Here is a 26,499-nt window from a genome sequence, read left to right as displayed (position 1 = left end):
GCCGGGCGAAGCTGTTTGATGTTTGCTTCTTTAAACATCAGCACATTACTGGCAAAGTAATTGTAATGATGCATTGGAGTAACTGATGAGGTAAGAAAATTAGTGGGAGGCAGTGGAACAGCATCATGTTTTTTCCACTTTATCAAAAAAATTACACGAAAAAAATTCCGTTTTTTTTTTTACAGATTTTTTGAAATGCTTGTGGATAGACCGATAATTTCAGAGATTTGAATGTCTACCATTAAAATTACAGGTAATGAACCGTGATTTAGGATTCCTTAATATGATATTTTTTAATGGAAAATGTATTTCTGCAGATTTAAATGTAATTATATGTAAAATGTGAAGTGGATTTGCAGATTTCCTGTTCACGATACTGAAGAAATATGACGTTAGTAAGCTGATGTTGGCAAGCTAACGTTACCATGGGAACAAGCTAACGTTGAACCGTCATGGGATGTAAATAACTCATGTGATGTGAATGAACGAGTTAATTTCCTGATATTGGCAAGCTAACCTTGCAAACAAGACACAAACACACTGGTCTAAACTCAAACTGGGTTCCGACCCGGGCCGCCTTTCATTCTTTCCTTTCCTTTTCTTTCTTTCTTTCTTTCTTTTCGTTCGTGTCCAACCTGTTTGACTTTGCGCTGGCCTGGTTTCTGTGATCGGCACTTCATTTGGATCCATTTACACCAACGTGCAAATGCCTCGCTGCTTATTTCTGTCAGACCGGGCTGGATTAGCCGCATGATGTCAGGTCTTTGAAATAAGAATTTAAATAATAAAATAAAGAAAAAGCAGCATGTGTTCTGGTCAGTCTGATCATTTTGTGGGAGGAACAGAAACTCCAGCGGCGAGCTTTCTGTCCTCTGTGTCAGAAAGGCTTTGGTGCCGCCGGGACTCTGCCCTCCCTTCATAAACACACCAAACCCAACATCTGGCTTCAAATGACAGAGAGACGGCAACACGGGTCAGAAAACCATAAAGCCTTCATCACTTTGGGCAGGAAATGGCACTTTGCTTGGTGTAAAGTTTAGGAAGTGTAAAAAAAAATCCTGCGTGTGTGTGTTTCTGTGACTGGCGGTATTTATTTATTTATTTTTTTGTGCACTGTCCCTTTTGTTTGCATTCAGCGTCGTCTTGCCCTAATCCTTTTCATCCATTCACCGCGGCGCCATGTCCCACGACATAATTTATTTCAAACTGTGCGTACACATGCTCGCTGTTTGCTGTAAACGCAGATAAACTCTTTCAGCGAATTCTTTATATCTCAGCGTGGGCATGAAAATAGCTGTGCACTAGTTGTTTTTTTTTGTTGTTTTTACTCTGTTTCTTTCTGCAACAATTGAAAAAGAGGCTGCTGAGCCACCTAAGCGGGGCGCATTGTAATAATAATTACTCTTTTTCCTATATGTCCATACTAATTTAGCCGCCTCTGCCCTGGGCCTGTGCTGTCACGGCTGCAGGATGTGCTGCCAGTTCAATAATTGGCACAAAGCTTCCAAAATACATTAGCAATTGTCACTGAAAAAAAAAAAAAAAAAAAAAAAAGTTTTCACCTTTTCACACGGGTTTCAGGGTTATGCATGTATTTATGGAGATTTTCCAGGGTGTTTCCTCCTCCTGGAGAAATGTTAGATGTTGTGGTCGTGGCTGATGTGTGGTAATGGATGGCGGTGTTTGTTATTCCGCTGCAGCTTCATGATGGGTTAATGATGGGTAAATGTTAATGAGTCTTCCCACCGGTCTGGATGGAGCGCTGGAGGTTTTGGCGCCCGGGCTGATAAGCGCTGAAACGGTGGCATCTAATAAGGACACTATTTTTAACAGCAGGATGAATCTGTGTTTTTTTAATGTAGGCGACTCGTGGGTCCTCCCTGCCATTTACACCAACAACAGGAAGCTGAAATACAGTTGAAATGTATCTTAAGTGAATATTACTGAGCAAAATCCCTCGAGAGGAAAAAAAAAAAAGATGGACTTCTGGTCATTTTACAAAACATTTCTTTCATTTTTTTTGTGTTTTTTAACTTAAGAAAATGTCTGTGAGAAATGGTGCTCTTTTTGGTTTACATGCAAAAGCATATGAACATGTACATAATTGCATAAAAACTGAACCAAAGCAGAACATCACTGCTAAATTGTGTTACAGGAGATTGGCTGCCCCATACATTGGGCTTACTTTTATTTCCATATTCACATTTCTTTTTTTTTCTCTCTCTCATATAGATAGATAGATAGATAGACAGATAGATACTTTATTCATCCCGAAGGAAATTCACAGTTTTCAGCAGTATTCACAGAGTACAAGATTAAGTAAATAAAAAATAAAGAATAATAAAAAATAAAGTATAAAAGATGACACTCGAGATCTAAAGATCTAAGTACCCAATGTGCAAAAAACAATGTGCAAAAAAACAAAAAAAACAGTGTGCATCGATGTATACAATGTGCATAGATGTGGGCAATGTGCAAATTTACAGTATAAACAGATGATAAATAGCAGCAAGCAATATACACACTATAAACAAGGAATATATAAAAAATAGAATATGTCCCTTTACACGTTGCCATCTACTGTAAATAACTATCATGTCAATAATTCATCCCTTTTATGGCTGCAATATGCCCCTGACTCAGCGGTTATACAATATTAAACTTCTGCCGTGGCACTTTTTGTTCGCTTCACAGCAATCTGTGTTTGTGTCGCGGCTGGAAACGGCGGAAGCGAGCATCTGCTTGGCCTCCTCGCGTAAATCACAATCGGATTAAATAATGAATAGCCACTAAGAGCCTCGCTGGTTTGTTTTACTCATTGATTTCTCCGGGTTTCACGTGGATGGATTTTCTGTCGGTCTCTTTTGGGAGTTAGTTAACCGGAGCTTTGGTCCTTGCTCATCGCTGCATTACTCCTCCTGAGCGCCGCTCAATCGCATAGCCATAAGTCGATTTCCCCACTTGCAGATGCCAATAAGTGTTGTTCTGCAGGAGGAAGAGAGGAGAACATCTATACTTCCTGCTGTGATTGATTATGAATTCCTGGGTGCGTTTCATCAGCTGGGGACGTATCAAAAAAAAAAAGGCCCTAATGGCGCCCTTGGACAAAAGATCATTTGAGAATTTTCAGCTCGGTTTATGATTTTTCATTGAGTTAATGTGTTTTTCATGGACTCTCGGGGTGAATTTAATGTGGCACAATCTCCCCGGCCTGCTGCTAGTCCTATGCTGATTAGCCGTGGAGTTATATGGAGTGGCAATGCGAAGGATCGGGCGGAATACAAATGGCTCTGCGGAGGCATCAGTGTGAGCTCAAACCCATCAGGAGGAAATGGACCTGTCATTTAGAATTCCCACTGTTTGCAACCAACACACACTTCCTCGTCCCCATTCACACACACACACACACACACACACACACACACACAAACAGGGCAGGCATTTTTTTTTTTTTCCAAGCCTTTGCGGCCTAACATGTGGCCACCGCTCCGGCTCAGAGGTGACAGTGATCCCAAAACCACATCACCCCGTCACCGCGTCTGACGACCGGTGACGGACGTGAAATCGACCCACAATACACACAGGTATGAACCAGATGAGTCATAGCTTTGTGTGTGTGTGTGTGTGTGTGTGTGTGTGTGTGTGTACCAGGTTTTACTAATGTAGTGGGGACTCCCCTCCCTCATGGGGACAAAAATCAAGTCCCCTTAGTGAAAATCATTTTAGGGTGAGGACTCGATTTAAAGGTAAACTTGAGGGTTAGGTTAAGGGTTAAGGTTAAGGGTTAAGGTTAGGGTAAGTCCATGAAATGAATGTAAGACAATGTAATGTCCTCTGAACTGACGGAAACACGACTGTGTGTGTGTGTGTGTGTGTGTGTGTGTGTGTGTGTGTGTGTGTGTGTGTGTGTAAAGTCATATAAGAAGAGGAATGAATAGTGTATAACAATAATAAATACCTGCAGAGGAACAGTACTTTTAACTTCTCAGTGAAAAGTACTGTTCCTCTGCTGGTATGTGACTGCAGTAGAAGTAGAAGTACTGTTCCTCTGCTGGTATGTGACTGCAGTAGAAGTAGAAGTACTGTTCCTCTGCTGGTATGTGACTGCAGTAGAAGTAGAAGTAGTGCAGTAAAAATCTCCTGCAGTAAAAGTCCAAAGTGTCTCATGTCAAATGTCCTGGCAGTAAAAGTGACTGAGCTCCTTTTTCCAAACAGTAACTGTGTTAGCTGGGATCTTTTCCATGCAGTTAGAAAAGGAGGAGAGAACACGCTGCACACTGCATGCTTTTAAAGGGACATTACACTAAAACTGAAGTGAGGACCCTGTAGACCCAATTGACAAAATGTGGAATAAGCACAGAATATGACGATTGAGTCTACGTGGTTCTCATCACCCACATTTTGATGCCAGTTGAGTCTAAATGGTCCGCGCTGCAGTTTATCATAGTGCAGCTTTTATTGTGAAATTTGGAAAATGACAAAAAGTAGAAGCAGGTTCCTCTTCTCATCTTTGCTGACTGAGCTTTTATTGTGAAAGGTTCCACAGTCTGTCATTGATTTAAAATGTAGTGAAGGACAAAAGGCAAGCAAAAAAAAAAAAAAAAAAAAAAAAAAACTGAAGTAAAATGACAGCGTTTCATACACAAAAAAGCTACTCAGTTACATTAACATGAGTAAATGTAGTTAGTTACTGCCAGTACTGTAGCTTTGAAATCTCCTCAGACCTCTCTGTGAATTCAAGGCCTTCAGTGAGGGATGAAAATCTCATATGATCTGTGAAAACTCCAGTTATGCTTGTTATACTCGACCCTTGGTTAATAATAACATTGTCATTATCATAATTTTTCTGGCCTGTTAGAAAATAAAAAAAGTTGTTGTCTGTCTGCCTCATCGATAGTCTGTTGGTTTGGTGTTTTTTTCTGTTTTTTTTTTTTCTCTAAGCTGTAAAGTGACGGTTCTTCAGCGAGGATAATTAGCTGAAGTTGTTGACATGCACGGCAGGGAAACTGCACACGGAGTCGCGGCCGCGGTGAGACTGTATTAGTATTAATGTGCCAACTTCATGAGTGTCAGAGGTCCAGTTTCAAAGGACCGGAGAGGCAGACGACATCCATATTCATGATGACAGGAGACGCAGGAAGAGAAAATACACAACATACAGTCAGTCACTTTCAAACAAATATATAATCAAGTCTTGTCGCAAAGTTGTGTCTGATTGAACACTGACCAAATCTGTTTCCAGCCAGCGTTGGACTGGATTGTGATTCATAATCCCATTAAGATGCGACCTGAGTGTTAAAAACAAAAAAAATATTTGTGCAACTTTTCAGGTGCAGCTGCCAAAACCAAAAAATAAACCAAAAAATAAAGGTTTCTTGAGGCTACTCTGGTTAACTGCTGTCACTAAAACTTGAGGATCGAGTCATTTGGAGCTTTTGAACTCTTGTAAGTTCATAAAAACAATAAAAATAATAAAGATAATTAGTACATTAAGCTGTACTGAAAATATTTTCACTGCCACTGATACAGGAATACATCGACACCTACCGCACACATACAGACACATCAGGACCTCACAGGGTGACTATAAAAGATAATAGAGAATGGACTCCACATGTCAGTGCATATTATTATTGTTTTAATGTCTTTTCACAACAGTAGATGTAGTAACACCAGAGGCAGGGGCGATGAAATAACAAAACTCAAGGAGTTTAACAGAGGAGACCGGGCTGACACAACACACTCCCTCTGCTGAGTTTAAACCCGAAACCTGAACTGAGGAGCTGCAGTCACTTGTCAGCAACTGGAAATTCTCCAGGGGGAATAAGAGTCCCCAAAAAAAACCTCCTGTGAACAACAGCAAAACAGATCTCGCCACATCAATCCAGCTCAGATCATTCGGTCGGGTTGCAGGGAAGAAGAAGAAGAAACAGAACAAGCTCCTCCGCTTGGATCTCAACACCAGTGTCCCAAATAGAATGGCCATTTCCACAACACCAAAAAGGAGGACACTTTGCAGCATTTATTGAGGAAAGGGGAAAGGGGTGGGGGTGGGGTACCAGTGTTAAATTCAATTTAGTTTTAGTCTTAGTCTTGTGTCAAATGACTAGTTTTAGTCATATTTAGTCAACTTGTATTCTTTTTGGTTTAGTCACATTTTAGTCGATGAAAAGTCTTGGCATTTTGGTCTAGTTTTAGTTGAAGAAAATCCAAAGTATTTTAGTCTAGTTTTAGTCGACTAAATTACAAAGTATTTTAGTCTAGTTTTAGTCAATAGTCTTTTTTTAGTCTTTGACCTGCATCATGCTGGCTTTTTTTATTTAACAATATGTTCAATTATTATTATTATTTTAAAAATGTAAATTACTTATCAAACAGACCTAACAATTCAGCTACCAATGAATGAGCAGTAGCCTAGTATGCGTGTGATAACATAGATTGAAAAATAAGCCGAAGTGATACCTCTTCTCTGAATAGACAAGCTAAGCCAGTGTGCTGCTGTTAGCCAGTGAAAATAGAGCGGAGTGGCAACTCTTCGCTTTGTTACACAATCTATGTCAGTGCGCTGCTGTTTTAACTTTGTTCTTGCCGCTACGCTTCAGACAGCGCCGGTGGGTGTGTGCTCTTCACACACACACACACATACACACACACACACACACACACACACACACACACACACCGGCATGAGCACACAGCAGCGCAGGAGGAGAAAAACTAACACGCATCCAATGAATGCACTTTTAATTTAAAAGTTTATGACGAAAAAGAAAAAACTCCCGGTTCTCCCGACATACAGTCCGGGCCTTACACCATTGGACGATATGCAGCATTGTGTTCAAGTGCAACTCCAAAAAGGAGGACAAATAAGCGTCCGGACGCCAGACAAGGCATTTAAATTCCGGACTGTCCGGCCTAAATCCGGACGTAAGGCCACCCTAGTCCCAAACCCGGCTCCAAAATCTTTGCTCTTAAATCATTGAATATACAATAAATGCATACTATGTGTACAACTATGCCTCCAAAGTATTAAAGCTTCCTACCTCATTTAGCTGTCCTCAGTCTCAGCTTTGCTTTGCTCTTGCCTTGCTGATGCGGTTCTGTGCTTTGCTAACCCGTCCTCTCTCCCAGGGCGGCCGATACCGCAGCTTTCTCACGCCTCTTTGGTGTCTGATACCCAAGAGGCACCATTTAACGTCAGTATGAGACACAGGGGATGCTGCGTTAGGGTTAGGGTTAGGGTTAGGGTTAAGGACAGGTGGTCGGGGTGGATGGCAGGTGTGACAGCCACAGAGCTTTCACCCACGAGACCTGAGTTTGACTCCTATTTCGAGTGTGACCAAGACCGTGTCCGGTTTCTGTTTTGTTATCTAAAGCGAACCTTTGCCTGACCGTAACCACGTGACAGAGGACGTCACAAGAACCGATACTCAGGTACCAAGTCGATGTCAGTAGTTCAAAAATACGACGGCACTTGTTTTTCTGTGGCACCGTACGTATGGGATGTGTTTATTCAGATTTAGCATTAATTCAGATTTAGCATTCAGTGGGCAGTAACATATTCTTCCTGAACTGAAGGGGCAGTATACACACAATTTAGGCTTGTTCAAGTGTGCGCCAAAGAAGCAGAATATGCAAACAGTGCCATTAAAGTTTTCCCATTATTATTTTTTTCTTTTTAATATTTATAAGCCTATTCATTACTTCCACACTTTTCTCATATCTCTGCTGGACACTGCAGTTGAAATTCTGTGCAATCTAAAAAGTTATTTAAGCCACATTTGACTTATTGTTTGTTCTAAATACTTTAAAGCTTAAATACTTGAATGTTCAACAGATTTTAATAAAGGAGTATGTTGAAGTAAATGGGATTTTTCTTTTCTTTCTTTCTTTCTTTTTTTTTTTTTTTTTACCATTGTATCAAAACAGGTATCGAGAATTGTAGAAATTCACCTGTATTGGTGTCAACTATTGAATTTCTGACAATCCTCTACGTGACACCAACACGTGATGAAAGCGAGAAAGCCCACTGCGTCTCATCCTGATGCAGAAGGAAGACTTTTGGCGTCAGGATGAGATGCAAAAGCAGAAAAGTGTGACCAAGCTCAGAACGTAGCTGGAGCTTCTCATGTCACCATCACCTGCACCGCATCAACCTTTTTTTTTTTTTTTTGGTGAAAATAAAGGCTTTGGTTCAAGCCTGCTCACATGCTTCGGCTGTGCCGGTTTACAACTTGCCCATCTCTCTAAAGAGCCATTGCATGTCGAAGGGAATATGTTTTTGTCGTAGATTGCTTGTAATGCTTCATAATCTCATCATCACAATAATCCCTTTAGTTTCAAGGCTGCACTTTGTGGAAGGTGAGGTGGTGGAACAACTGACTCTCACCCAAATGACACACGTTTGAATTCAGCGCAAAGCAACAGTCGTATTTGTTTCTGGCAAACTTTACGTATGTTGGGTCACATTACCATAACTAAGGTTTTCATGCCTAAACGTAATGCTGGGCGGTATACCAGTTCATACCGAATACCGGTGTTATTTTTTTTATGATATGAATTTTTCAGATACCCCAATACCAGGGTGTGTGTGTGTGTGTGTGTGTGTGTAGCGCACATAACGTTTGGAACAGCACGCGGAACGTAGCGCCGCAGGACATTGTTGGAGGGGGGACTGTTTTTGCAGTTGCACTCACTAAGCAGTGGGAACTCAGAAAATGTGAAGCTGAAGAACTTTTACCAAAAAGAGGATCTGTGTCGGCTGTTTGGAAGTAGTATGCATGCCATCACATGCATACTACTGCTCATTCATTGGTAGCTGAATTGTTAGGTCTATTTGATAAGTAATTCACATTTTTAAAATAATAATAATAATTTAACATATTGTTAAATCAGTCAAATCAGTCTGCATATTAATGCAAGTGGCCTTAAATTTGCGTAATAAAAAGGTTCTGTATTTTGACTGCAACTGTCATGCATTTAATAATGTCCAGTTGTCTGGACATTAATGTCCAGTATTCATTCCTCATAACAGTAAAATAGGCCATTCTAAGTTAATTTACTGCAGTAATTCTTCTCTAAATCATTAGAAATGTGGTTAACACCCAATCGTGCATGAAAAAAGAAAATACTGTGATATACCGTGAAACCGATATAATTTTGAAAAATACCGTGATATACATTTTTGGTCATACCGCCCAGCACTACCTAAACCTAACCTTTCTCTAAAATTAACCACATACTTTTAGCGGCTAAAGTAACAAAACTGACTAAAAAACGATATACACGATATGACAAAATACATTTCCCTCTAAATGTGATTAAGAATGCGGCTTGGCTGTATGGGAACATCATTTTTGGACAGCGTTGCTCCAAACTGCCGATCTCTGTTTTAGATCTGACATGAATCAAGACTCAGCCACATCATTTGTCTGTTTCTCACCTCAAACATTCCCAGAAAACAGATTTTGGCTTCTTTTTTTTCCAGTGGCAACCGAGCAAAGCAGCAGGTTTTGTCCAATCAGAGCCGAGTCGAGCTCAGGCTCCTGCCGGGCGGTGGAAGTCCTTCACCAAAACTTTTCTTTTTAAACTCATGAAAAACCGAGAGAACACATCAAAAGAGGCCCACGTGGTTTTGTCGAAGCTCCTCTATTTTGCCTTCCATTTTTTTGCGTCCGATGGGAGGCTCTGCCAGCTGTCGTCCCTCCACCTGATTTTGAGTTTTAATTATCTTTTGCTGCTCAGCGTTCTCAAGACCTCACATATCTCACCTTACACGAGCCTCGCAGATTTGCTGACAAAATCAAATGTGTTTGACAATCTGTGGATGTCTGAGATGGCTCACACACTGGGGTCAGACTGAATCTCTGACCTGCACACAAATTAACAAGCTTCGGTGACAGCTGCACACACACACACACACACAGAGAGACACACACACACGTATTTTGTCTGAGATCTCCGGCCTGAAGTCGTGCAGCTTAACGTGAGCGAGAGATGGTAAAGACGAGGAAAAAGCAGGGATCAAGTCCTCGGCGTCGCAGACCGTGAACGCTGCTCCTGAGGCCAAAGTGGCTCCGCAACAAAGACTTGACTCGTCACTTGACTTTGAGCCGGTTTTGTTTTGAACCTGATGAAGCACACACACACACACACACACACACACACACACACACACACACACACACACACACACACACTGCTGATACAGCCACAGCTCCATGCGGCTCACTGAATCCATCAGACACACAGGACGGAGCTGGAGATTACCACTTTATAAAGACGGAGGGCTAATGAGTTAGCATGCCATTGGACAGCAGTGTGTGTGTGTGTGTGTGTGTGTGTAAGAGAGAGAGAGAGCATATGTGCCTGCGTGTGTGAGCAGCGATGTGCAACAGCAGGACAAGGAGACCGGACGGTGCAATGAACTCTCAAAGGTTAACATCCAATTCCAGTTCGCTCTCGCCGCTCCACAGAGCGCTCTTAATTTGAAGGAGCAGTGCCTGTGGACCAGCGTCATCAAGTGAGGCTTTGATATTTTCTCTTCACCGTGTGTGGGCACTAATGTAAAGAAAGGCTGGGCTGGAAATTCAAAAATAAATGAATACAGCCCCTGCAGCCTGGCAGGTTACAGTTATCTGCTTTTCTGCCTCTTGAAAAACATGTTTATGCCTGTTAGAACTGATAAACTGCTGCCACCTGACAGCTTTTTGAAAATAATAATAATAATAATAACTGTATCTCTCATTTCAAAAAGTCTTCTAAAACCATTTCTTGAATTTACATTTACTGAACTGAATTTATCATAGTGTTGAATTATCGTTTTTTCCCTTTGAAATAATGACTTTCTTAAATGTTATAACTTGTATAAATGTGATTTAAAAACTAGAATTAAAAGGAAAATGAATTACTTTAAAGAAATTATATCTATTGTTTAAAAGTGTGTGCCATAGACAGTGCATGAACACAACAGAGTCACATCAGACACAAACACTGAGGCGGGGAGCTGCAGTCAGAGATGTACAGGAGGTGTTTACACAGTGTTTCATGTGGATCTGAAATACACAAAAAATAAATAATAAATAAATAAGTGGTTTTAGGTGTGGGCTGTGTAAATCAGACAGCTTCAAAGTTGCTGTAAGGCTTATTTTTTCACTTTGACAGAGCCAGGCTAACGGCTCCCATAGACTTCAAGTCTTTATGCTAAGCTAACAGGAAATGCTACCCATAGGAACTGAACCACTGGATGTACAGACGTGGAAATGGTGTCCAACATCTGGTCTCAGTCTGGGTAAGACGGAAAAAAGGGATTTTTTCCCAGAATGTTGGAGTGTTCCTTTAACTGAACCACTGTAGGACTTTTGCAGACAACAAATCAGTATTATTTTCAAAATCACAAAAGGAATTAGCATTTAGAATTATATTTACCCTGTTCATTTGATGACTTGTTGGACATCTCTAACAAATCCACCGGCCTCCCTAGAGTTAACTGAGCATATCAGCATATGCAAATTAATTTGAAGTGACTCCATACCCTAAATATCAACTGTATTTCTCAACCCAGCACTCTGCATGAAGAACAGATGACACGGCAGCGACTGAGAACTGAACCATGGCGATTTCTGGGCGTCATCACATCCATCAGATGTAACACAGAACGGAGGCGAACGCCAGCGCAACAGCAGCACAATGACAACGCCAAACAAGACGCCCACGCCGGACCCGTGGCAGCACAGCGCCAGCACCAACACAATGCCCGCACCAATGCCAGCCTAACGCCGAAACCAGAGCAACACCAACGCAATGCCGCAGTGAAGCACCCTCTATTGTTTTTAAAGAAGGCATTCAGAGACCGGGGGGGGGGGGGTGTTATGTGGCATTTTGGTGGAAAAAAACAAAACAAAAACACAATCACATATCTCCACTGCCACGGGCACAAAGGAAAAGCAGCTTCTGGGTTGTGGGGTCGCCGCCAAAATGTGAGGATGAACTGTTGTTCAGCAAGAAAGAGGGAAAGAGAGAAAGACAGGGTGAGAGGAGAGGCGGTGGAGTGTTTTGGCAAAGCATGATGGGAGGTTTGCTGATGGTGGATAGTGAGGCTCAGCCAGCATGCAGAGGCAGTGACACTGTCATTATGAAGATGAATGTAAAAGCAGCATCCTCAGCCACCAGGTAGCCCCGAGGAAAAGACCAAGGGGGAAGGTAAGCAGTGTGCGTGTGTGTGTGTGTGTGTGTGTGTGTGTGTGTGTGTGTGCATATTTAGCCTACTGAGTAAGTTTTCAAAGCATCTCAGCAGTGCCTTAGCACTGAATCGGTGGACTAGAAAGATTTGCATGAAAGAAAAATGAGTTTCCGCTTCACAGTGCATAGATAGACATGTATCGTTTCATGTGTAATTTGTATTGGATTTTAATCTGTAAACTTGTCACGACGGCCTGTTGAAGAGATTACTGGCACATCAAGGTGTATTTAATTCAGGCGTGTGCATTTCAGAGGAGAAAAACATGCATCATAGTGTTGCCTATATCTTCGGTCAGCCCACAAGCCATGACTGACAGTGATTTGTATAAATCTGAGCATGAACTGTTAGATTTGAGCCTGTTTCTGACCTGATATTTGCGCCGCACAACTCAATTTCTGAGTCAGACTTAGTTTGGGCTCATTGGACCCTCCATTCTAAGTGAATCAGACATATGTAAAGTGCCAAGCAAAAATTTTGGGTCAATGCTCAGGGACGTATTTAGGGGCACATTTCAGGCAATTCTGGGTCTATTGAGACAAATGTTCAGTAAGTTTTTTTACCAGACTGTACCTTCATACCAAAAAATTTTCCATCCATATTTGCGCAGCACGACTCATTTCAGAGTCAGACTGAGGTTCATCTTCATCAGATGTCATGTGCCATGTGGTGTACAGGAGGAGGTGAGGGCCGAGCAACAGCTCTTAAGAGGCTGTCGGACATGTGGATGAAGCCTTTCAGGGTCTTTGAGACATGGACAAAAAACTGACAGAAGAAGTCTGTTCCTTAAATTTTCAGTGAGGAAAATCAAGCAAGAATCTACTTAAGGTCCCATGCACATGTTCAATCCTGGCCAACATATGCCAAGTAGTGATATTTAGTGTCTCCAGAACATATTTGACTGCAACAGGCTACTGTTTTAAAACCAAAGACGCTATTGAGAAGTTGTGGCATTAAAGCGGTGTCTTCAGTCCATTTGGGGCCATCTGCCAACTTCAACGACAGCAAGTCTGACAATGGATAACATGGCTTCCATGGACAACATGGCTTCTTCTGTAGCAGCTGATATCACCTTTACTTCCAGCCAGGGCAGTAGTTTAGCGTGCTGCTGGATGAAACATCGAGCACCCGAGACACAAAACTCTCAACCGACTGCGATCAATCATGTAAGTCAAGCCACTGAGCATTGGTGGTATAGTGGCTAGCATAGCTGCTTCCCAAGCAGTTGACCCGGGTTCGATTCCCGGCCAATGCAAAGCTTCACGAGCATCGTACCTTCTGCATTTTCAAGAATTTGTGCCACTCCTGTGCTTTCTTAGGTTGCTGAAAAAAAATCAGCAAAGGGGCCGAGAACACAAAGACAACCCACAGTAGAAAGTGACAACGTTTCCGTTCTACCATGTGTACTGTTTCTATTAGAAAGCCTTGTTTGCCATTTCATTTGATAAGCGGAGGGTACAAGGTGATCACTAACGAGGGCTCGTCCGGGATTTGAACCCGGGACCTCTCGCACCCTAAGCGAGAATCATACCCCTAGACCAACGAGCCACATGTGAGTTGCCTTTTAACAAAAGAAAACGTAGAACATGGCAATGTCATCTGATGTCTCATCTTCGTTGAGGAAAATCAAGCCAAAATTTTGAAATTACAGACAGTACTAAGAACGTTGTGGCAGTAAAGCTGTGTCTTCAATCCATCTACCTCCTTCAACAAGAGCAAGTCTCACAATGGATAACATGGCTTCCATGGACAACATGGCTTCTTCTGTAGCTGCTGATATCACCTTCACTTCCAGCCAGGGCAGTAGTTTAGCGTGCTGCTGGATGAAACCTCAAGCACCTGAGACACAAAAGTCTCGACCGACTGCGATCAACCATGTGAGTCAAGCCACTGAGCGTTGGTGGTATAGTGGCTAGCATAGCTGCTTCCCAAGCAGTTGACCCAGGTTCGATTCCCGGCCAATGCAAAGCATCCTACCTTCTGCATTTTCAAGACTTCATGCCACTCCCTGTGCTTTTCTTAGGTTAGTGAACAACAATCAGCAACAGGACCGCTTACCCAACATGCTGAGTAGTCGCTGACTATGTTACTGTTCTACCATGTGCACAGATTATATTGCAACGCCTTGTTTGATTTGCTAATTGGAGGGTACAAGGTCACAAAGTGATCACTGACGAGGGCTCGTCCGGGATTTGAACCCGGGACCTCTCGCACCCAAAGCGAGAATCATACCCCTAGACCAACGAGCCACAAGACGGTTGCTTTTTAACACTTACAAAAGAAAACGTAGACCATGGCAATGTCATCTGATGTCTCATCTTCGTTGAGGAAAATCAAGCCAAAATTTTGAAATTACAGACAGTACTAAGAAGTTGTGGCAGTAAAGCTGTGTCTTCAATCCATCTGCCTCCTTCAACAAGAGCACGTCTTACAATGGATAACATGGCTTCCATGGACAACATGGCTTCTTCTGTAGCAGCTGATATCACCTTACTTCCAGCCAGGGCAGTAGTTTAGCGTGCTGCTGGATGAAACCTCAAGCACCTGAGACACAAAAGTCTCGACCGACTGCGATCAACCATGTGAGTCAAGCCACTGAGCATTGGTGGTATAGTGGCTAGCATAGCTGCTTCCCAAGCAGTTGACCCGGGTTCGATTCCCGGCCAATGCAAAGCTTCACGAGCATCGTACCTTCTGCATTTTCAAGAATTTGTGCCACTCCTGTGCTTTCTTAGGTTGCTGAAAAAAAAATCAGCAAAGGGGCCGATAACACAAAGACAACCCACAGTAGAAAGTGACAACGTTTCCGTTCTACCATGTGTACCGTTTCTATTAGAAAGCCTTGTTTGCCATTTCATTTGATAAGCGGAGGGTACAAGGTGATCACTAACGAGGGCTCGTCCGGGATTTGAACCCGGGACCTCTCGCACCCTAAGCGAGAATCATACCCCTAGACCAACGAGCCACATGTGTGTTGCCTTTTAACAAAAGAAAACGTAGAACATGGCAATGTCATCTGATGTCTCATCTTCGTTGAGGAAAATCAAGCCAAAATTTTGAAATTACAGACAGTACTAAGAACGTTGTGGCAGTAAAGCTGTGTCTTCAATCCATCTACCTCCTTCAACAAGAGCAAGTCTCACAATGGATAACATGGCTTCCATGGACAACATGGCTTCTTCTGTAGCTGCTGATATCACCTTCACTTCCAGCCAGGGCAGTAGTTTAGCGTGCTGCTGGATGAAACCTCAAGCACCTGAGACACAAAAGTCTCGACCGACTGCGATCAACCATGTGAGTCAAGCCACTGAGCGTTGGTGGTATAGTGGCTAGCATAGCTGCTTCCCAAGCAGTTGACCCAGGTTCGATTCCCGGCCAATGCAAAGCATCCTACCTTCTGCATTTTCAAGACTTCATGCCACTCCCTGTGCTTTTCTTAGGTTAGTGAACAACAATCAGCAACAGGACCGCTTACCCAACATGCTGAGTAGTCGCTGACTATGTTACTGTTCTACCATGTGCACAGATTATATTGCAACGCCTTGTTTGATTTGCTAATTGGAGGGTACAAGGTCACAAAGTGATCACTGACGAGGGCTCGTCCGGGATTTGAACCCGGGACCTCTCGCACCCAAAGCGAGAATCATACCCCTAGACCAACGAGCCACAAGACGGTTGCTTTTTAACACTTACAAAAGAAAACGTAGACCATGGCAATGTCATCTGATGTCTCATCTTCGTTGAGGAAAATCAAGCCAAAATTTTGAAATTACAGACAGTACTAAGAAGTTGTGGCAGTAAAGCTGTGTCTTCAATCCATCTGCCTCCTTCAACAAGAGCACGTCTTACAATGGATAACATGGCTTCCATGGACAACATGGCTTCTTCTGTAGCAGCTGATATCACCTTTACTTCCAGCCAGGGCAGTAGTTTAGCGTGCTGCTGGATGAAACCTCAAGCACCTGAGACACAAAAGTCTCGACCGACTGCGATCAACCATGTGAGTCAAGCCACTGAGCATTGGTGGTATAGTGGCTAGCATAGCTGCTTCCCAAGCAGTTGACCCGGGTTCGATTCCCGGCCAATGCAAAGCTTCACGAGCATCGTACCTTCTGCATTTTCAAGAATTTGTGCCACTCCTGTGCTTTCTTAGGTTGCTGAAAAAAAATCAGCAAAGGGGCCGAGAACACAAAGACAACCCACAGTAGAAAGTGACAACGTTTCCGTTCTACCATGTGTACCGTTTCTATTAGAAAGCCTTGTTTGCCATTTCATTTGATAAGCGGAGGGTACAAGGTGATCACTAACGAGGGCTCGTCCGGGATTTGAACCCGGGACCTCTCGCACCCTAAGCGAGAATCATACCCCTAGACCAACGAGCCACATGTGAGTTGCCTTTTAACAAAAGAAAACGTAGAACATGGCAATGTCATCTGATGTCTCATCTTCGTTGAGGAAAATCAAGCCAAAATTTTGAAATTACAGACAGTACTAAGAACGTTGTGGCAGTAAAGCTGTGTCTTCAATCCATCTACCTCCTTCAACAAGAGCAAGTCTCACAATGGATAACATGGCTTCCATGGACAACATGGCTTCTTCTGTAGCTGCTGATATCACCTTCACTTCCAGCCAGGGCAGTAGTTTAGCATGCTGCTGGATGAAACCTCAAGCACCTGAGACACAAAAGTCTCGACCGACTGCGATCAACCATGTGAGTCAAGCCACTGACCGTTGGTGGTATAGTGGCTAGCATAGCTGCTTCCCAAGCAGTTGACCCAGGTTCGATTCCCGGCCAATGCAAAGCATCCTACCTTCTGCATTTTCAAGACTTCATGCCACTCCCTGTGCTTTTCTTAGGTTAGTGAACAACAATCAGCAACAGGACCGCTTACCCAACATGCTGAGTAGTCGCTGACTATGTTACTGTTCTACCATGTGCACAGATTATATTGCAACGCCTTGTTTGATTTGATAATTGGAGGGTACAAGGTCACAAAGTGATCACTGACGAGGGCTCGTCCGGGATTTGAACCCGGGACCTCTCGCACCCAAAGCGAGAATCATACCCCTAGACCAACGAGCCACAAGACGGTTGCTTTTTAACACTTACAAAAGAAAACGTAGACCATGGCAATGTCATCTGATGTCTCATCTTCGTTGAGGAAAATCAAGCCAAAATTTTGAAATTACAGACAGTACTAAGAAGTTGTGGCAGTAAAGCTGTGTCTTCAATCCATCTGCCTCCTTCAACAAGAGCACGTCTTACAATGGATAACATGGCTTCCATGGACAACATGGCTTCTTCTGTAGCAGCTGATATCACCTTTACTTCCAGCCAGGGCAGTAGTTTAGCGTGCTGCTGGATGAAACCTCAAGCACCTGAGACACAAAAGTCTCGACCGACTGCGATCAACCATGTGAGTCAAGCCACTGACCGTTGGTGGTATAGTGGCTAGCATAGCTGCTTCCCAAGCAGTTGACCCAGGTTCGATTCCCGGCCAATGCAAAGCATCCTACCTTCTGCATTTTCAAGACTTCATGCCACTCCCTGTGCTTTTCTTAGGTTAGTGAACAACAATCAGCAACAGGACCGCTTACCCAACATGCTGAGTAGTCGCTGACTATGTTACTGTTCTACCATGTGCACAGATTATATTGCAACGCCTTGTTTGATTTGATAATTGGAGGGTACAAGGTCACAAAGTGATCACTGACGAGGGCTCGTCCGGGATTTGAACCCGGGACCTCTCGCACCCAAAGCGAGAATCATACCCCTAGACCAACGAGCCACAAGACGGTTGCTTTTTAACACTTACAAAAGAAAACGTAGACCATGGCAATGTCATCTGATGTCTCATCTTCGTTGAGGAAAATCAAGCCAAAATTTTGAAATTACAGACAGTACTAAGAAGTTGTGGCAGTAAAGCTGTGTCTTCAATCCATCTGCCTCCTTCAACAAGAGCACGTCTTACAATGGATAACATGGCTTCCATGGACAACATGGCTTCTTCTGTAGCAGCTGATATCACCTTTACTTCCAGCCAGGGCAGTAGTTTAGCGTGCTGCTGGATGAAACCTCAAGCACCTGAGACACAAAAGTCTCGACCGACTGCGATCAACCATGTGAGTCAAGCCACTGAGCATTGGTGGTATAGTGGCTAGCATAGCTGCTTCCCAAGCAGTTGACCCGGGTTCGATTCCCGGCCAATGCAAAGCTTCACGAGCATCGTACCTTCTGCATTTTCAAGAATTTGTGCCACTCCTGTGCTTTCTTAGGTTGCTGAAAAAAAATCAGCAAAGGGGCCGAGAACACAAAGACAACCCACAGTAGAAAGTGACAACGTTTCCGTTCTACCATGTGTACTGTTTCTATTAGAAAGCCTTGTTTGCCATTTCATTTGATAAGCGGAGGGTACAAGGTGATCACTAACGAGGGCTCGTCCGGGATTTGAACCCGGGACCTCTCGCACCCTAAGCGAGAATCATACCCCTAGACCAACGAGCCACATGTGAGTTGCCTTTTAACAAAAGAAAACGTAGAACATGGCAATGTCATCTGATGTCTCATCTTCGTTGAGGAAAATCAAGCCAAAATTTTGAAATTACAGACAGTACTAAGAACGTTGTGGCAGTAAAGCTGTGTCTTCAATCCATCTACCTCCTTCAACAAGAGCAAGTCTCACAATGGATAACATGGCTTCCATGGACAACATGGCTTCTTCTGTAGCTGCTGATATCACCTTCACTTCCAGCCAGGGCAGTAGTTTAGCATGCTGCTGGATGAAACCTCAAGCACCTGAGACACAAAAGTCTCGACCGACTGCGATCAACCATGTGAGTCAAGCCACTGACCGTTGGTGGTATAGTGGCTAGCATAGCTGCTTCCCAAGCAGTTGACCCAGGTTCGATTCCCGGCCAATGCAAAGCATCCTACCTTCTGCATTTTCAAGACTTCATGCCACTCCCTGTGCTTTTCTTAGGTTAGTGAACAACAATCAGCAACAGGACCGCTTACCCAACATGCTGAGTAGTCGCTGACTATGTTACTGTTCTACCATGTGCACAGATTATATTGCAACGCCTTGTTTGATTTGCTAATTGGAGGGTACAAGGTCACAAAGTGATCACTGACGAGGGCTCGTCCGGGATTTGAACCCGGGACCTCTCGCACCCAAAGCGAGAATCATACCCCTAGACCAACGAGCCACAAGACGGTTGCTTTTTAACACTTACAAAAGAAAACGTAGACCATGGCAATGTCATCTGATGTCTCATCTTCGTTGAGGAAAATCAAGCCAAAATTTTGAAATTACAGACAGTACTAAGAAGTTGTGGCAGTAAAGCTGTGTCTTCAATCCATCTGCCTCCTTCAACAAGAGCACGTCTTACAATGGATAACATGGCTTCCATGGACAACATGGCTTCTTCTGTAGCAGCTGATATCACCTTTACTTCCAGCCAGGGCAGTAGTTTAGCGTGCTGCTGGATGAAACCTCAAGCACCTGAGACACAAAAGTCTCGACCGACTGCGATCAACCATGTGAGTCAAGCCACTGAGCATTGGTGGTATAGTGGCTAGCATAGCTGCTTCCCAAGCAGTTGACCCGGGTTCGATTCCCGGCCAATGCAAAGCTTCACGAGCATCGTACCTTCTGCATTTTCAAGAATTTGTGCCACTCCTGTGCTTTCTTAGGTTGCTGAAAAAAAATCAGCAAAGGGGCCGAGAACACAAAGACAACCCACAGTAGAAAGTGACAACGTTTCCGTTCTACCATGTGTACTGTTTCTATTAGAAAGCCTTGTTTGCCATTTCATTTGATAAGCGGAGGGTACAAGGTGATCACTAACGAGGGCTCGTCCGGGATTTGAACCCGGGACCTCTCGCACCCTAAGCGAGAATCATACCCCTAGACCAACGAGCCACATGTGAGTTGCCTTTTAACAAAAGAAAACGTAGAACATGGCAATGTCATCTGATGTCTCATCTTCGTTGAGGAAAATCAAGCCAAAATTTTGAAATTACAGACAGTACTAAGAACGTTGTGGCAGTAAAGCTGTGTCTTCAATCCATCTACCTCCTTCAACAAGAGCAAGTCTCACAATGGATAACATGGCTTCCATGGACAACATGGCTTCTTCTGTAGCTGCTGATATCACCTTCACTTCCAGCCAGGGCAGTAGTTTAGCATGCTGCTGGATGAAACCTCAAGCACCTGAGACACAAAAGTCTCGACCGACTGCGATCAACCATGTGAGTCAAGCCACTGACCGTTGGTGGTATAGTGGCTAGCATAGCTGCTTCCCAAGCAGTTGACCCAGGTTCGATTCCCGGCCAATGCAAAGCATCCTACCTTCTGCATTTTCAAGACTTCATGCCACTCCCTGTGCTTTTCTTAGGTTAGTGAACAACAATCAGCAACAGGACCGCTTACCCAACATGCTGAGTAGTCGCTGACTATGTTACTGTTCTACCATGTGCACAGATTATATTGCAACGCCTTGTTTGATTTGCTAATTGGAGGGTACAAGGTCACAAAGTGATCACTGACGAGGGCTCGTCCGGGATTTGAACCCGGGACCTCTCGCACCCAAAGCGAGAATCATACCCCTAGACCAACGAGCCACAAGACGGTTGCTTTTTAACACTTACAAAAGAAAACGTAGACCATGGCAATGTCATCTGATGTCTCATCTTCGTTGAGGAAAATCAAGCCAAAATTTTGAAATTACAGACAGTACTAAGAAGTTGTGGCAGTAAAGCTGTGTCTTCAATCCATCTGCCTCCTTCAACAAGAGCACGTCTTACAATGGATAACATGGCTTCCATGGACAACATGGCTTCTTCTGTAGCAGCTGATATCACCTTTACTTCCAGCCAGGGCAGTAGTTTAGCGTGCTGCTGGATGAAACCTCAAGCACCTGAGACACAAAAGTCTCGACCGACTGCGATCAACCATGTGAGTCAAGCCACTGAGCATTGGTGGTATAGTGGCTAGCATAGCTGCTTCCCAAGCAGTTGACCCGGGTTCGATTCCCGGCCAATGCAAAGCTTCACGAGCATCGTACCTTCTGCATTTTCAAGAATTTGTGCCACTCCTGTGCTTTCTTAGGTTGCTGAAAAAAAATCAGCAAAGGGGCCGAGAACACAAAGACAACCCACAGTAGAAAGTGACAACGTTTCCGTTCTACCATGTGTACTGTTTCTATTAGAAAGCCTTGTTTGCCATTTCATTTGATAAGCGGAGGGTACAAGGTGATCACTAACGAGGGCTCGTCCGGGATTTGAACCCGGGACCTCTCGCACCCTAAGCGAGAATCATACCCCTAGACCAACGAGCCACATGTGAGTTGCCTTTTAACAAAAGAAAACGTAGAACATGGCAATGTCATCTGATGTCTCATCTTCGTTGAGGAAAATCAAGCCAAAATTTTGAAATTACAGACAGTACTAAGAACGTTGTGGCAGTAAAGCTGTGTCTTCAATCCATCTACCTCCTTCAACAAGAGCAAGTCTCACAATGGATAACATGGCTTCCATGGACAACATGGCTTCTTCTGTAGCTGCTGATATCACCTTCACTTCCAGCCAGGGCAGTAGTTTAGCATGCTGCTGGATGAAACCTCAAGCACCTGAGACACAAAAGTCTCGACCGACTGCGATCAACCATGTGAGTCAAGCCACTGACCGTTGGTGGTATAGTGGCTAGCATAGCTGCTTCCCAAGCAGTTGACCCAGGTTCGATTCCCGGCCAATGCAAAGCATCCTACCTTCTGCATTTTCAAGACTTCATGCCACTCCCTGTGCTTTTCTTAGGTTAGTGAACAACAATCAGCAACAGGACCGCTTACCCAACATGCTGAGTAGTCGCTGACTATGTTACTGTTCTACCATGTGCACAGATTATATTGCAACGCCTTGTTTGATTTGATAATTGGAGGGTACAAGGTCACAAAGTGATCACTGACGAGGGCTCGTCCGGGATTTGAACCCGGGACCTCTCGCACCCAAAGCGAGAATCATACCCCTAGACCAACGAGCCACAAGACGGTTGCTTTTTAACACTTACAAAAGAAAACGTAGACCATGGCAATGTCATCTGATGTCTCATCTTCGTTGAGGAAAATCAAGCCAAAATTTTGAAATTACAGACAGTACTAAGAAGTTGTGGCAGTAAAGCTGTGTCTTCAATCCATCTGCCTCCTTCAACAAGAGCACGTCTTACAATGGATAACATGGCTTCCATGGACAACATGGCTTCTTCTGTAGCAGCTGATATCACCTTCACTTCCAGCCAGGGCAGTAGTTTAGCGTGCTGCTGGATGAAACATCGAGCGCCCGAGACACAAAACTCTCAACCGACTGCGATCAATCATGTAAGTCAAGCCACTGAGCATTGGTGGTATAGTGGCTAGCATAGCTGCTTCCCAAGCAGTTGACCCGGGTTCGATTCCCGGCCAATGCAAAGCTTCACGAGCATCGTACCTTCTGCATTTTCAAGAATTTGTGCCACTCCTGTGCTTTCTTAGGTTGCTGAAAAAAAATCAGCAAAGGGGCCGAGAACACAAAGACAACCCACAGTAGAAAGTGACAACGTTTCCGTTCTACCATGCGTACCGTTTCTATTAGAAAGCCTTGTTTGCCATTTCATTTGATAAGCGGAGGGTACAAGGTGATCACTAACGAGGGCTCGTCCGGGATTTGAACCCGGGACCTCTCGCACCCTAAGCGAGAATCATACCCCTAGACCAACGAGCCACATGTGAGGTGCCTTTTAACAAAAGAAAACGTAGAACATGGCAATGTCATCTGATGTCTCAACTTCGTTGAGGAAAATCAAGCCAAAATTTTGAAATTACAGACAGTACTAAGAACGTTGTGGCAGTAAAGCTGTGTCTTCAATCCATCTACCTCCTTCAACAAGAGCAAGTCTCACAATGGATAACATGGCTTCCATGGACAACATGGCTTCTTCTGTAGCTGCTGATATCACCTTCACTTCCAGCCAGGGCAGTAGTTTAGCGTGCTGCTGGATGAAACCTCAAGCACCTGAGACACAAAAGTCTCGACCGACTGCGATCAACCATGTGAGTCAAGCCACTGACCGTTGGTGGTATAGTGGCTAGCATAGCTGCTTCCCAAGCAGTTGACCCAGGTTCGATTCCCGGCCAATGCAAAGCATCCTACCTTCTGCATTTTCAAGACTTCATGCCACTCCCTGTGCTTTTCTTAGGTTAGTGAACAACAATCAGCAACAGGACCGCTTACCCAACATGCTGAGTAGTCGCTGACTATGTTACTGTTCTACCATGTGCACAGATTATATTGCAACGCCTTGTTTGATTTGATAATTGGAGGGTACAAGGTCACAAAGTGATCACTGACGAGGGCTCGTCCGGGATTTGAACCCGGGACCTCTCGCTCCCAAAGCGAGAATCATACCCCTAGACCAACGAGCCACAAGACGGTTGCTTTTTAACACTTACAAAAGAAAACGTAGACCATGGCAATGTCATCTGATGTCTCATCTTCGTTGAGGAAAATCAAGCCAAAATTTTGAAATTACAGACAGTACTAAGAAGTTGTTGCCAACAACAGCCATCATAAGTCCCAAATCTCACCCACTACTGAGCCAAAAAAAAAAAAAAAAAAAAAAAAAAAAAAGACACGATCAGATGGTGGCGCTATATTAAACAATTTCACATTCTGTCCAAAAACATTGTAAGCACACATGAAAAAAATCTCACATCAGCAAAATCAGTGCATCGGGCTGGATCTCATGATATAGGCCATGCCCGCATTCTAGTGGGTAAGGCCATTTATTTTCATTTTATATGCTTTTTATTGTGGCTTTTGCATGGGATCCCAGGAAAATTAGCGACCACTTGTTGGAAGCAGACTGATGTGCGCCGGTATTTTCCTTCTCCTGAATGAAAAGTTTGGATGTATAGATATTTATTTATCTGTCATCACGTAAAAACACAAGGAAACTTCATTTGGATGCAATCCAATAGCAGCGTGAAATATACCTACAAAATGTGTGAACAGTGTCCCAGGCCGACATTTTTTTTTCTCCCGAGTCTCAGCAGGGTTTATTCTCTGCTTTACATCAGAGTCATTCTGCTTTCTTTTTCTTGCCTTTGGATTCAGCTGTCCTCTAAAGTCTGAAACAACACTTTGCACGGTCGGAGCTGACAAACACTGATAAATACTTTAAAAACTTTGGTTCCTGTATAAGTGCACTGAAAGGTGTAACGACAGTTTTGCAAATCTGAAAAAGTGAACAGAAACTTTGGATAAAGTGTCTGACTCAACAGCAAGGACGTTATTTGTCGATGAAGAAACTGGCATGAATAGTGATTAAAAAAAAACAAAAAAACTTGTCGAATAAAAAAACATGCATAGCAAAATCAGTCAAACTGAAGGCTCAGTCTCATTCAGTACTCACCTCAGATTTTCTGAAACGGTGGCTGCAAAGTGTCAGTAATGTCCCATCTGTCCTTGTTCCATGTAAGCTTCCATCAGAGACACACGACCATTAAAATATCACTATGCAGGCCCACGCCTTACCTGCAGCTTAAAGCAGAAAATATGACCAACATGAGCACTAAAGAATAACATCTTGTCCAGTAGTGGATTTGTTTTTGTTTTTGTTTTGCTTCAGTTCTACCTTTAGAAAGTCCATATATTCACTCATTTTTGTTCTGAAGTTAGTTTGAAATTTGTTGGATGAAAACAGCTCTTTCCTTAGTCACATTGAAACATGATACTGAAAACCTGTTAAGAAATTTAATCTGGGCTGATCACATATCTTGTCAAAGGCCTTGGAAAATATGACTGCTTAATGCAAATGAATTTTTTTTTACCCACCATTACTGTCTTTTGTACATGAATCCCCCCCCTAAAAGAGAAGGTATCTTTCTTCTCTTTGTTTCTTTATGTTTTGGGTGCATGGAAACAGTCGTGTCCCCCAAAAAAACAAAAGACTGAAAAATCTGTCTCCTCCGGTATACAGAAAAAAATATGTTTCTATCTTCAAAACAAAATCGTAGAGTCAAGGGGTGAAAACCGGTGTGTTCAGCGTCCACGAAAACCCCAGATGGATGTTGGTTCTGAGTTCCTAAGAGGTTCAGTTCTGGGGATGTGGTTCCCATTGGAGCCTCCATTATAAGTGAATGGGAGATATGTGAAAAGTGCTAAACAAAATTTTTTTGGTCATTTAGGAGTGTTGAGATCCAATTTTTGGTAACTTTTTTTTTTTTTTTTTTTTTTTTACTGCACTATACCTTCATGCTAATAAAAACACATATAACACACATATTTCATTCACATATTTACATAAACATGCTGTGAGAATGTAGCCTAATTTTTCCCCATTGAAAGCTATTGTAGAATAGCATGGAATAAAACTGATTAGTAAAAAAGGCATCGCTGTAATTGGTCAGTTAGACAGTGACTGAAACAAAGCCAAGTGGAGGAGCAGACACTGTCTCGGAGAAATTACAGACTGTTCCTTTAAATGGGAATTCAAACGGTTACTGTGGGCCTCAAAAACTGTTCTAAATGTGCAAATTTCCATATGTTCATAAATATCATAGAATTGTGGGGAAAGTGCTTTGTGTAATGGTTATGCCACTTGATTAATTGAATAAGAAATGATAGCTTCATTAGTTTTCAGTTTCATTAAAATTTGTCTTTAAGAGCGTCAGGTCGAACTCTCTGATACTTGCTTCTCAAGTGACACTTTCACTTTGTCTGATGCAATTTTTAGAAACACGTTTCCTTCTCTCGGGTTTTGGTTAAAAAGTCAGCAGCTCCATCTTGAACAGACGTCGTCACTCATTTGGCAACAGCACGTCCATAATACGTTCGATGCAGTCGAAAACCCCCCGTTATGTGGTTTAAACAGTGGAACGGTGGATTCCCAGTCTAATATTTGCAGATGTAAATGAGAGGCCAATGCAAAGAGGGACGTTATTGACTGAGGTTTTGAGGTGGATGATGTTTTCCATGTTTTAAAAACCTGCCGCAGATTCATGAGCAGCTCTTTTGGATGTTCTTTGATGCTTATCTCACAGCTCAGTGGGGAAAAGGTGGGTTTTTTTTTTTTTCTTTTTTTCTCTCTTCTCACCGCTGGTCCCCTTTGCCCCGGTTTCACATCAGCCAAGCTCCAGTTCAAGAATACACGCAGTTCAACGTGTGTTTCTGATTTGTGAGGAAAATAAAATAAAAAAATTCGCCCCCCCCTGCTGAGCGAACGCGC

General features: G+C 43.2%; 30 non-coding genes across 30 annotated transcripts; 15 read left to right on the top strand and 15 right to left on the bottom strand.

The window, feature by feature from the left end:
• The first annotated feature begins 13,421 nt into the window (after positions 1 to 13,421).
• On the top strand, positions 13,422 to 13,493 carry trnag-ccc (transfer RNA glycine (anticodon CCC)). The gene has a single exon. It is a non-coding gene; the product is annotated as a tRNA-Gly (tRNA).
• A 221-nt stretch (positions 13,494 to 13,714) lies between these two features.
• On the bottom strand, positions 13,715 to 13,786 carry trnap-agg (transfer RNA proline (anticodon AGG)). The gene has a single exon. It is a non-coding gene; the product is annotated as a tRNA-Pro (tRNA).
• Positions 13,787 to 14,132: 346 nt separating this feature from the next.
• trnag-ccc (transfer RNA glycine (anticodon CCC)) lies at positions 14,133 to 14,204 on the top strand. Its single transcript has one exon. It is a non-coding gene; the product is annotated as a tRNA-Gly (tRNA).
• Positions 14,205 to 14,415: 211 nt separating this feature from the next.
• On the bottom strand, positions 14,416 to 14,487 carry trnap-ugg (transfer RNA proline (anticodon UGG)). The gene has a single exon. It is a non-coding gene; the product is annotated as a tRNA-Pro (tRNA).
• A 350-nt stretch (positions 14,488 to 14,837) lies between these two features.
• trnag-ccc (transfer RNA glycine (anticodon CCC)) lies at positions 14,838 to 14,909 on the top strand. Its single transcript has one exon. It is a non-coding gene; the product is annotated as a tRNA-Gly (tRNA).
• A 222-nt stretch (positions 14,910 to 15,131) lies between these two features.
• Positions 15,132 to 15,203, bottom strand: trnap-agg (transfer RNA proline (anticodon AGG)). The gene has a single exon. It is a non-coding gene; the product is annotated as a tRNA-Pro (tRNA).
• Positions 15,204 to 15,549: 346 nt separating this feature from the next.
• Positions 15,550 to 15,621, top strand: trnag-ccc (transfer RNA glycine (anticodon CCC)). The gene has a single exon. It is a non-coding gene; the product is annotated as a tRNA-Gly (tRNA).
• A 211-nt stretch (positions 15,622 to 15,832) lies between these two features.
• trnap-ugg (transfer RNA proline (anticodon UGG)) lies at positions 15,833 to 15,904 on the bottom strand. The gene has a single exon. It is a non-coding gene; the product is annotated as a tRNA-Pro (tRNA).
• A 351-nt stretch (positions 15,905 to 16,255) lies between these two features.
• On the top strand, positions 16,256 to 16,327 carry trnag-ccc (transfer RNA glycine (anticodon CCC)). Its single transcript has one exon. It is a non-coding gene; the product is annotated as a tRNA-Gly (tRNA).
• A 221-nt stretch (positions 16,328 to 16,548) lies between these two features.
• Positions 16,549 to 16,620, bottom strand: trnap-agg (transfer RNA proline (anticodon AGG)). Its single transcript has one exon. It is a non-coding gene; the product is annotated as a tRNA-Pro (tRNA).
• Positions 16,621 to 16,966: 346 nt separating this feature from the next.
• Positions 16,967 to 17,038, top strand: trnag-ccc (transfer RNA glycine (anticodon CCC)). The gene has a single exon. It is a non-coding gene; the product is annotated as a tRNA-Gly (tRNA).
• Positions 17,039 to 17,249: 211 nt separating this feature from the next.
• Positions 17,250 to 17,321, bottom strand: trnap-ugg (transfer RNA proline (anticodon UGG)). Its single transcript has one exon. It is a non-coding gene; the product is annotated as a tRNA-Pro (tRNA).
• A 351-nt stretch (positions 17,322 to 17,672) lies between these two features.
• Positions 17,673 to 17,744, top strand: trnag-ccc (transfer RNA glycine (anticodon CCC)). The gene has a single exon. It is a non-coding gene; the product is annotated as a tRNA-Gly (tRNA).
• Positions 17,745 to 17,955: 211 nt separating this feature from the next.
• trnap-ugg (transfer RNA proline (anticodon UGG)) lies at positions 17,956 to 18,027 on the bottom strand. The gene has a single exon. It is a non-coding gene; the product is annotated as a tRNA-Pro (tRNA).
• A 351-nt stretch (positions 18,028 to 18,378) lies between these two features.
• On the top strand, positions 18,379 to 18,450 carry trnag-ccc (transfer RNA glycine (anticodon CCC)). The gene has a single exon. It is a non-coding gene; the product is annotated as a tRNA-Gly (tRNA).
• A 221-nt stretch (positions 18,451 to 18,671) lies between these two features.
• On the bottom strand, positions 18,672 to 18,743 carry trnap-agg (transfer RNA proline (anticodon AGG)). The gene has a single exon. It is a non-coding gene; the product is annotated as a tRNA-Pro (tRNA).
• Positions 18,744 to 19,089: 346 nt separating this feature from the next.
• On the top strand, positions 19,090 to 19,161 carry trnag-ccc (transfer RNA glycine (anticodon CCC)). The gene has a single exon. It is a non-coding gene; the product is annotated as a tRNA-Gly (tRNA).
• Positions 19,162 to 19,372: 211 nt separating this feature from the next.
• trnap-ugg (transfer RNA proline (anticodon UGG)) lies at positions 19,373 to 19,444 on the bottom strand. Its single transcript has one exon. It is a non-coding gene; the product is annotated as a tRNA-Pro (tRNA).
• A 351-nt stretch (positions 19,445 to 19,795) lies between these two features.
• Positions 19,796 to 19,867, top strand: trnag-ccc (transfer RNA glycine (anticodon CCC)). Its single transcript has one exon. It is a non-coding gene; the product is annotated as a tRNA-Gly (tRNA).
• A 221-nt stretch (positions 19,868 to 20,088) lies between these two features.
• trnap-agg (transfer RNA proline (anticodon AGG)) lies at positions 20,089 to 20,160 on the bottom strand. Its single transcript has one exon. It is a non-coding gene; the product is annotated as a tRNA-Pro (tRNA).
• A 346-nt stretch (positions 20,161 to 20,506) lies between these two features.
• Positions 20,507 to 20,578, top strand: trnag-ccc (transfer RNA glycine (anticodon CCC)). Its single transcript has one exon. It is a non-coding gene; the product is annotated as a tRNA-Gly (tRNA).
• A 211-nt stretch (positions 20,579 to 20,789) lies between these two features.
• Positions 20,790 to 20,861, bottom strand: trnap-ugg (transfer RNA proline (anticodon UGG)). Its single transcript has one exon. It is a non-coding gene; the product is annotated as a tRNA-Pro (tRNA).
• Positions 20,862 to 21,212: 351 nt separating this feature from the next.
• trnag-ccc (transfer RNA glycine (anticodon CCC)) lies at positions 21,213 to 21,284 on the top strand. Its single transcript has one exon. It is a non-coding gene; the product is annotated as a tRNA-Gly (tRNA).
• A 221-nt stretch (positions 21,285 to 21,505) lies between these two features.
• Positions 21,506 to 21,577, bottom strand: trnap-agg (transfer RNA proline (anticodon AGG)). Its single transcript has one exon. It is a non-coding gene; the product is annotated as a tRNA-Pro (tRNA).
• A 346-nt stretch (positions 21,578 to 21,923) lies between these two features.
• trnag-ccc (transfer RNA glycine (anticodon CCC)) lies at positions 21,924 to 21,995 on the top strand. Its single transcript has one exon. It is a non-coding gene; the product is annotated as a tRNA-Gly (tRNA).
• Positions 21,996 to 22,206: 211 nt separating this feature from the next.
• trnap-ugg (transfer RNA proline (anticodon UGG)) lies at positions 22,207 to 22,278 on the bottom strand. Its single transcript has one exon. It is a non-coding gene; the product is annotated as a tRNA-Pro (tRNA).
• Positions 22,279 to 22,629: 351 nt separating this feature from the next.
• trnag-ccc (transfer RNA glycine (anticodon CCC)) lies at positions 22,630 to 22,701 on the top strand. Its single transcript has one exon. It is a non-coding gene; the product is annotated as a tRNA-Gly (tRNA).
• A 221-nt stretch (positions 22,702 to 22,922) lies between these two features.
• On the bottom strand, positions 22,923 to 22,994 carry trnap-agg (transfer RNA proline (anticodon AGG)). The gene has a single exon. It is a non-coding gene; the product is annotated as a tRNA-Pro (tRNA).
• A 346-nt stretch (positions 22,995 to 23,340) lies between these two features.
• Positions 23,341 to 23,412, top strand: trnag-ccc (transfer RNA glycine (anticodon CCC)). Its single transcript has one exon. It is a non-coding gene; the product is annotated as a tRNA-Gly (tRNA).
• Positions 23,413 to 23,623: 211 nt separating this feature from the next.
• Positions 23,624 to 23,695, bottom strand: trnap-ugg (transfer RNA proline (anticodon UGG)). Its single transcript has one exon. It is a non-coding gene; the product is annotated as a tRNA-Pro (tRNA).
• Between the last annotated feature and the right edge of the window lie 2,804 nt (positions 23,696 to 26,499).

Source organism: Myripristis murdjan, chromosome 5, assembly GCF_902150065.1.
Source record: "Myripristis murdjan chromosome 5, fMyrMur1.1, whole genome shotgun sequence".
In the NCBI taxonomy this organism is placed as follows: Eukaryota; Metazoa; Chordata; class Actinopteri; order Holocentriformes; family Holocentridae; genus Myripristis; species Myripristis murdjan.
The sequence above is the reverse complement of the archived record's forward strand: the minus strand, read 5'-3'. Positions and strand labels throughout refer to the sequence as shown.